This window comes from Rhinolophus ferrumequinum, chromosome 25 (assembly GCF_004115265.2).
Source record: "Rhinolophus ferrumequinum isolate MPI-CBG mRhiFer1 chromosome 25, mRhiFer1_v1.p, whole genome shotgun sequence".
NCBI classification, from domain to species: Eukaryota; Metazoa; Chordata; class Mammalia; order Chiroptera; family Rhinolophidae; genus Rhinolophus; species Rhinolophus ferrumequinum.
In genome coordinates, this window is record NC_046308.1 from 11,537,804 (window position 1) to 11,547,800 (window position 9,997).

Genomic DNA, 9,997 nt, shown 5'->3' on the forward strand with positions numbered 1-9,997 from the left:
AGAGGTGAAGTAACTTTCCAAATAAAGTCACAGCCTCAAGCCCATATTTATAAAATGAATCACTTCTGCTCTGGGCCTCACATTTAGAGTCGTAAAAACTTGGACTGTGGGGAGGGAGGACTAAAAACCTTGTGATGAAAGCTATGTTCCCTCTTCCCAAGAAAATGCACATATTTGCAACATGATAAAAACAATTTCAAGGAGTTAGGGGTAAAAATAACAACAATAACAACAAAAACACACCAAAAACTGAAAAACAAAAAAACCAATCCTGCAGGTCTCAACTGGAATTGTAAACTGGGTTGGTTGGGCCCAGGAAGTGAAAAAAAATCTTACAAATTTGAATCACCAGGTGGTGCTCTCAAGCCTGTATGGCTGGACTCGGGGTTCTAAGCCAAGGTATTCTAAGAGATAAGAGCTGGTCCAAGCTGCATGGAACTCCACAAATTTCAGAGATTATTGGTTCAAATAATAACTCTCACCGTCCAGAGGAGGCGAGGAGGGCCAGAATTGTTAAGCAGCTTGCTCAAGGTCACAGCTCTTGGACAAAGCCAGGACTCACCCACGTATCCAAGTTCTGATATTTCTGAAATGTGTAACATAGTTCCCTTACTCTGAACACAGCACAATAGACATAGTACAGTATGTTCTCATGATGACTGAGTTTTTGTGTGAACACTGTGAAATTGGTTACTGTGCAGCTCTCTGGGAATTAGAGGGCCTGTCCCCCACACAAAGTCGCTCCAGGCTGCTGTTTCTTTTTTAATTCCTCCTGTGGGTAAAGCACTGAGCACAGGTTTTGGTCCTCCTATCTGTCAGGTTTGCTATGTGTCCTAGGAAAGTTATTTCCCCCTCTTTGAACCTCAGTTTCTGTGGGTTATTGAGCAGATTTCATGAGTAAAGTGCCCGGCAGGCAGAAGCCCAATAATGAGTAACTATTAATACAACTGCACTTCTTGCGCCTGTCAAGGAGCTATTTACCACTTGAATCTGCTGCTTCATATATATGCTCTATCTTAGAACTCAGGTGATTAAATGTATTAGAACTTGGTGTAAAATAATACTTAGGCACTGAATGAGGAAACTGCCCATTTCTTCATGGACTTTGGGACTTCTTTTAAAATAGTGTTTTAAATATGTTTCAGCACTCTTGTGACTTACACCATTAAATCATTTTTCCTTCTTTTAAAAAAAAATAAATAGGGTCCACATTTCGATATGACATTTGTTTTGTGGCTTGCCCGTTCTCAGCAGGGTTCTGGAGAGGCAGGGGTGTCAGCTGGGTGCCCTGCACAGGATATGGGGTGTTTGTGGTAACAGAAGGGAGGAGGAAGATCAGACTCCTGGAAAAGGAAGTTGCTGTTAGCTGCAACAGCCCTAGATCTCCTCTGTCTTTTCAACACGTGTATCTGACCATTCCAACAGAAAAAAAAAAACCACAGTGAAACAACTATGAGACCTCCAAAAGGCAAACCCCCAGGAATGTGAAATTGTCAGCAGATTTGGTCATTGCCAACGTTCTCTGAGAGATGTACACACCCTCAGTCACTCACACATTCCAGGTCTGGAGTCCCTCTCCTGCCCTCTGGTCCCACTTTCTGTACTGGAGTTCTGACGTTTACTGTATGCCAGGCACTGTGCTGGACAGCGGGGCTGCCCTCTGGGAGCTCACATTCACCCCCTGAGTTCCAGCCACATCTGACAATGGCTGTTTCCACCAAGCCATGTTCTCTCCACACCTCACTATCCACTGCCCATGGTCTTGCTCTTTTCACTACCAGGGATCCCCTTTACTCACTCCTTCTCCTGACCGATTCCCAGAAATTCTTCCAGCTCCGTGGTCACCTCTTCCAGGAAGTCTTCCAAGCAGGGACAGTGCAGTTGTGCTGGAAGAAAGCAATGAACTGTCAGGTGTCTGAGTAGCTGAATAAAGCAGCAAGCCAAAAATGAATCATTTGAGGCTTTAATTACTTACTGCAAAGGTATAAGTTAAAAGGCAACACCCAGAGAAAGCACCTACTCTCCCTGTTTCATTTTTCTCCATGAAATTGTGCATGGGTTAAGAGTGAGCAGGATCAGTGCAGACGTGGGAGGTCACTCACTGTGGAGGGAGCTCCCAATGAAAGACTCCAGCAGTTTTATAGACGCTGGGGCTTGGGAGTGGGGAGGGCTACAGAGGACAATGGAGAAAGTCTTGGAGTGGAGAAGTACTGGGTACTGAGTCAGAGTGGGGAAAAGTGTCTTCAAGTGTTTCCCCTCCTCCCCACATAAGGAAGCCTTGGCTGTGGCGCCTGGAGAGACCTCTGCCCAAGGCCTCAGATACACAGACCCAGGAATGAAGGAACCAGGGCCAGCAATGCAAACATGCAACAGAGCAGCACTGGTCAGAGGGGCTGAGTACTTGACTGCAACTTCCTCAGAGACCACCATGCACCGGTGTGGGGAGGGCAGCTCTCCCGGGAGGCCTCCCAGGTGAAGCCTTGCTCATCGCCTACGGTCAGGCCTGAGAAATCATACACAGGTTTTTAACCAGATGCCGAACAGCTCACTCACCTGAAGGCTTGACTGGGGAATGATCCGCTTCCAACCTCACTGGGTGGGGGTTGGCCGGTTTCAGTTCCTTGCAGAATACTGGACCAAGGACCTCAGATCCTCACTGGCTGTCGGCCAGAGGCCGCCCTCCGTTCCTTGCCACCTGGGCCTCTCCACGGGGCAGCTTCCTTCCTGAAAGCCTGCAAGCTAAGAAAGCAGTAGAGAGTGTGTGCCAGCAAGACACAATTCACAATCGTATGCGACCTAATCACAGCAGTGACGGCCCGTTACCATTGCCTTATGTTATTGGTTAGAAGTGTTTACTCCAGGGAAAGGGATTGCACCAGGCCATGAATACCAGGGCATGGGCATCCCTTGGGCCTCCTTAGAAGCTGCTGAGCACAATGGCTATCTGGCAACATAAGGGGATTGAAATCAGCCTAGAAGCAAACAAAGCTGAGAAACAAGAGAGAGAGAGATACACTGCTTACCCCCCTGGAACCAGACACTCCTGAAGCCAACATCCCAAGGCCCAAACTATAATTTTCTTCTCTAGAAATTCCAGTTTGCATTGGTTTTAGTCACTTGTAACTGAAAGTCCTGATTAATGTTAAATTAAAAAAAAATGGCTAGATTCTTTGGGTTTCAGGGGACCAAGATGTACTGAGGTCACCTGAAGAACAATATGCTTGCTGAAAGGATGCTGGTGGCCTGGCACCCACCTGGAGCCCTGCTGTGGAGCGGGTCAGAGGCTCTGTCTCTCCAGGTACCCGTTTCTCTCTGTGGATCTACTCTGTTTTCTCACTGCTAATGGGCCATTTCTCTTCCGTATTATATATCCTTTTACCCATACTCTTTGCCGTCTCTGATTTCCAGCCTGCACGAGACTCTTAATGGTCCCTCTGCCTCTTCTCCTTTCTGCATTAGCTCCTACCACTTACACCTGCCTTTTATAAATTAGTGCAGTTTCAAGAGGTCGAATCTGATTGGTCCCAGGCATCCTGTTGACGTAGGTCATTCAATAGGTGGTTTGACAAACTTGTGGACTAGCTGGCAGGTGGATCGGGGCTAGACCCATGAGGGCTTCCTAGGGGCTGTGGGCATGGCAGGCATTCTGCAGCTTGTCTTGCCTAAGACACAAGGCAAGCCGTAAAGATGGTAAACATTCTGATTCGAATAATCACTAATTTGATAGCAGTGATGTCTGAATGAATGAGGCTTCACTGAGTTTTAGCATGATTTGGGAGACCTGATTTCTATTTCCAGTTCCTTTTTAATAAGCAGGTCACCTGTATGAACCAAGGACTCTTTCTGTCACAAGTGAAGAACATCCAACTTAAACAGGCACAGGTCCAAAATGGAATTTGCTGGCTCAGGTATGTGAGAAGTCCAGGGGTAAAGCTTGCTTCATGCTTGGCTCCATCCAGAGGTCAAGTGGTGTCGATGGCATCATGTCATAAAGCCTCTCTCTCTCGCTTTCTCTCAGAGCTACTTTTCTCTGTTGGCTCCATTCTCAGGCAGCCTCTTCTCTTCTGGTACCAAGATGCTTACCAGCCGCTCCAGGCTGACTTCCTTTCTCCACGGCAACACTGGCTGGAAGTGAGATTGTCTCTTCCTGGTGGTTCCAACCAAGGTCCCAGAACTGACTCTCATTGGCCTGGCTTGGTTCCGCTGTGCATCCCTGAACCAATGGCTCGGCCAAAGGGAGGCAATGCATTGATTGGCCAGCCTTGGCTCACGTGATCATCCCTGGAGTCCCTACCTAAACAACATGAACGGAGGTCACATATAAACCACAGAGGGTGGTTCCCCAAAGAAAAAGTGGGGAGCTATTTATTGAAGAAAGAGAAATGCGACGCTGGGGTCTACCACCCATTAATCTGTCCATTTCTGTTTCCCAGTCTCTAAAAAGAATAATCCTGCAAATAACCTCTGAGCCTACACATACATCTGCCAGTGACTTCTAGAATTTGCTTTTTTTAAAAATTGAAGTGAAATTCACATAACATAAAATTAACCATTTTAAAGGGAAGAACCAACCATTTTAAAGGGAACAGTTCACTAGCAGCACTTAGTACATTCACAGTGTTGTGCAACCACCACCTCGGTCTAGTTCCAGAGAATCTTCATCACCTCAAAAGAAAACCCCGTGCCCGTTAAGCAGTTGCTCCTCGTTCCTTCCTCCTTTCGCTTCTGGTGATTACCAATCTGCATTCTGTACGATTTACTTCGGACATTTCATAGATATGGAGTCATAAAATATATGGCCTTTTGTGTCTGGCTTCTTTCACTTAGCATAATGTTTTCAAGGTTCATCTACGATGTAGCATGTGTCAGAACTTCATTCCTTTCGACAGGCTGAATAATATTCCATTGTGTGGATATACTAGAATATGCTTGGTTTTTTTTTTTTTTTAATGTTCAGTTGTGGTAGGACATACATAACATCACACTTACCATCTTAACCACTTTTAAGCGTATAGAGCTATGGCAATAAGTACATTCATATTGTACAACCTTCAGATCATTTTCATCTTGCAAAACTGAAACCCTATACCCATTAAACAATTCCCCATCCTTTCCTTTGCCCAGCCCCTGGCAACCACCATTCTACTTTCGGTCTTTAGAAATTGGACTACTTTAGATATCTCACCTATAAGTGGAATCATATGGTATTTGTCTTCTGATGACTGACGTATTCATGACCATAATGTCCTCAAGGTTCATCCATGTTACAGCATGTGACAGGATTTCCTTCTTTTTAAAGGCTGAAGAATGAATGCTCCATTATATGGATTTACCACATGTTATTTATTCATTCATCGCATTCATCCTTTGATGGACATTTGGGTTGTGTCCACCTCTTGGCTCTTGCGAATACTGCTGCTGTGACGTGCAAAGTCTCTTCAAGACTCAGTGTTAAATTCTTCTGGGGAGAAGTGGGATTGCTGGATCCTATTGCTACTTCTATTTTAAATTTTTGAGAAACTAGAATTTGCTTGTTTTTAAACTTAGTTTTCTAACTTTTTCCTAAAAATAGTTGATTCAAGACACCAATGAGAATGTAAAGGGTGTTTTAAAATGCTTTGAAATTCTCATAGAGGAAAAGCAAAAATCTCAAAGTGAAAAACCTGACAGTTGGAATCCTGGAGACCAGTTGGAGGTCCATCTCCAGAACTAGGTCTCAGTCCGACCCTTGGCCAACGGTAAGCACCTGTGTCCCCTGGAGGCACAATGACAAGTCACTGGCCTGGCCTCAACAACCGTTTCTGAACTGTGGCCACAGGACGGAGCTTTATTTTTGTGCAGCCCTCCCCTGTGAAACACTTTCTCTAGCAGAAGCACGAAGAGTAAAAGTGGAATGAAGCCATTCCACCGAATAACCACATCAGTGAATTTCCTCCCCTCAACAAACAAAAACATCCTGTGGTTTTACAGGCTCATTCATTCGAATCTACCCACTGCAGCACCTACAGAAGCTCCCCGCCTAGACGCACACATAAATTACATTCCAGAAGAGCAACTATTTAGTGGATGTGTATCAACAAATACAACATTTCTTTTCTTTCTTTTTAAAAATTGCTTTCCCACCTCCTTTAATACATGAGCGATGTTCTGAGTAATCAGTGAGCATTTGCTATATGCCAGGAGTCCCCTATGTTCCCCCCAGCGCTGGTTCTTTACCTGGATTTTTAGGGCACTTCTCGGTTTCTGGATAAAAATGAGGCTTTCCGTAGACATTTGGAGGAGCGTCTGGCTCCTTTGCTGTGGCTGGCAGAAGATCTCTCTCAGGCGCCCTGCCTCTGCCCAGACCTGCTCCCGACTCTGCAGAGAGCTTTCACCACAGACCAAACAGGTTCACTTCTCAGCTGGATGTCGGCCTTCCGGCAGGTAGGTCCCTAAGACTTCTCTGAACTTCAGTTTCCTCGACTATCAAATGAGAGGGTAAATGAGAAACAGTCTCAACTCTAACATCAAAGGCATGATTAAATAATTCATGATGCCATCGTATTGGGCAGTCATTTTTAAAAACCATTTTTTGGAACTGCACGTAATATCAGAAAATGTTCAAAATGGAATATTACATGAGAGATAATACAAAAGTATATATGTATTCTTGTGTGGCTCACATATTCTGTATCTATTGTCAGAAACATGAAAATAAAACTTTGTGGAGATAGAAATGTTTGAAAACAATTGAGAGGGGAAACCTGGTTGATCACTATGTTCCCTTTTGGCTTAAAAATTGATCAGCACAGAGGCCCCACCCAATGTGGAACTTGGTACCCCAACCTCGAAATGCAAATGTTCTTCCACCCAGTAACACCACCTATAGGATTCTATCCTAAAGAGAAAACAACCAACCAAGTAAGTGTATGAAGCTACATGAAAAAAGATATATATTACAGAGATATTTCTAGAGCATAATAGTGAAAACACCTTCAAAACACCTTAAATGTTCCCAAATGGGGGATTGTGTTTATAAACAAGTGACAATCCGTACACCAGAATCCTGTGACGCCATTAAGAATGTTTCTGTAGTAATTTATAGATATGACAGGAGGAAGTGAAGAAAGGCAAATTACACAACAGCAAGAAAAGACAATTTGACCCAATTTATATTGAAAACACACTTTCATATACGCATATTCACATTTACATGCATAGAAGGAAGTCTGGAAGGAAATACAGCAAGATGTTCATTGCTTATGGGTGGTAGGATTACTAAAGGTTTTTACTTGTTTTACTAATTTGATATTTGTTTGCTTATTTATGAGTTTTTATATAATGAACATATAATAACAGTAATAGCTCCCACTTGGGGGTGCCAGGCTGTGTATGAAGCACATCATATGTGCTTCCCAATGATCATCTCAGGGGTGTGGGTAAACCCATTTTAGAGAGGATGAAACTGAGGCTTAGGATAAGTCACGTGCTTTAATAAATTACCACAAATGTAGTGGCCTAAAACAACACAAATTTATTATCTTACAGTTCTGGAGCCCGAAGTTCTGAAGTAAGTCTCCACTGGGCTAAAATTAAGGTGTCAGAAGGCTTGTGAAAGCATGGCCTTGGCCTAAAAGCAGAGTACAGCAGCTGGGGCCCTGGCCAGTTGCTCTACCACGAGTCAGACCTGAAAGGCACATTCTCAGGGTTGCTATGTGGGGTTTTCCTGGTGACTAACCATAGGGGAAAGCTTTCTGGAGGGCAGAGACCATGCCTGCCGCACCTCTATTCCAAGCACTCCTGCCGGGGTGTGCTTAAGGACTTTGCATCTGGCCTTGGGAGCCAGCTGGGCTTTCATCCTCCTTTGCCACTTATACTTTTCTGAGCCTCAGTTTATTTATCTATAAAATGGGGATAATATGTAGCAATACCTCCCACATTGGGTTGGTGTGAGGATGAAACGAAACGCTGTGTCAAGGCCTTTGGTCAGGGCTTGGCACATGGCAGTGGTAATGGTCAGTAAATGCCAGCCTTCCTCATTGGAACACTCAATAGGTGCTCAGTATATGGTAATTGTTCTCATTGGAGCATATCTAGAGTAGGCGCTTGGTAGATGGTATGGTCTTTATTGGAATGCACGGAGCTGCATATAGCACGCACCTGGTAGTGGTTGTTATTGGAGTACTGTGGTCTGCACTCAGTAGGCACCCAGCAAATATGGTTTGGTTGGTTCCAACCATTGTTTTAGTGGAAGTGGATCCAGTTCTGTCTCCTCAGTGAAGACAGCAACCAATGGCTAATAGAGAGAGAGAAAGGTGGGGGAGATCCAGGTGGTCTCTCCCAATAACTCCGAGCCTCTATTACCTTGTCTGTAAAACAAGATTGCCACCACCTTGCCAGGACAGTTGAAGGAACTAAATAAAGCACATTAAGCACTTTGTATCCAATAGGCTCTGCATAAAGTCGTTCTACCTCTTAAACATCCAATGAGCTTCTGAGCTTAGTCCCAGAGAATAGCTTAAAGCAAGTTCTGAAAATCTCTTCTTCAGCATTTTCTATAAAGGTCCAACCATCTCTTCAGACCAAATAGTTGATTTCTTTTTTAACACATGGCTTGTGGGATGCCATCTATTATCTCATGAGCATTTAATGAGAGCTGTTTAATATAAACAGTGAGAGGAAAGGTACTCTACTTTCTCTACTTACTGCTAATGTCGGGTGCTATTGATGTCAGAATTATAGGTGCAATGGCCTGTCTTTCCTGAATGTGATATTTTATCAGAAAGTGAAAATTTAGTGATCTGAACCTAAAACCAATCAAATGGTTTTTTAAAAATTCACTGATTTTCTTACAATAATAATGATAATAATACTATCACGTACCAAGTGTGTCAGGTATTACTTTAAGTACTGGGGATAAGACCAGTAAACAAGAGAGATAATCCTCATGGAGTTTATATTCAAGTGGGTGGTGGTGTGGTTCAGATGATAAACTTGTAATCCTAAACGCTCTGAATATTAGGAAAGAGAAAATACAGAATAGACATGGGCACAGAGAGCGGAGCATTTTCCCAGACTTGATGAATGGGAGAACATGGAAGTGATCTTTGAGATGAGTAAAAGTGAGCTGGGATGATTACAATGAGGGTTGGGGGCAGGGGGCAGTGTCCCAGGAAAAGGGAACAACATGTGCAAAGGCCCGGAGGTAGAAAGGCAGGTTGGAACTGAAACAAATTAAGAGCGTTTGGAGAGAAGAATGCAAGGGAGGGGGGAGAAGTCTACAAGGCCCTATTAAGGGTCTGGATTTCATCCTGAGACAATGGGAAAACATAGAAGGCTTTAGGGAAAGTGGAGAGGTGAGCTATGGATTGACCTGATTGACATCTGAGAAAGATGAATGGGCTAGAAGGGAACCCTGGAGGCAGAGGTCAAGGAGAGCAGCACCAAAGTTGTTACTGGGAAAGGAGGCTGGCATGGAGAAGTGGACCCACTGGAGGGGCATTTAAGTAGAATTTATAGGCCGGATGATCGTTTGCTTGTTGGGGTTGGGAAGGGGCAAGAATGGTAGCCAGGAGCAGAAATATCTAGAATTTCTTTCCACCTTGCCCAAGAGGTTTTGCATCCATCACCTATCTTCTCAGGGCATTGTCCTTGCCCTGAGCCTGAGGGTGACTCCTGAGGTCACATGGGCCTGTCTTCTCTCTCCAGCACTTACCTCAGTTTGTAATTTTACTTTCACTAAATGTCATTTGATTAATGTCTCTCTCCACTGCTAGAATATATACTCCCACGAGGGTCGGGTTTGTTTATCCTTTTGCTCATGAGATTCTCAAAATGTGTTTATAGAATGAATGATGGAAAGAACCAATAATCATATCAGTGCTTTGTCTTGAAGGGGTTGCTTCCTATCCGTAAACTAGCTGTGATTCATCCCTATAAAGTACATATCCTTTAACCTAGCTAGCCCCCATCTAATAAAATTTTCCTAAACCTATCCACCAGACGTTTAAATGTCTAT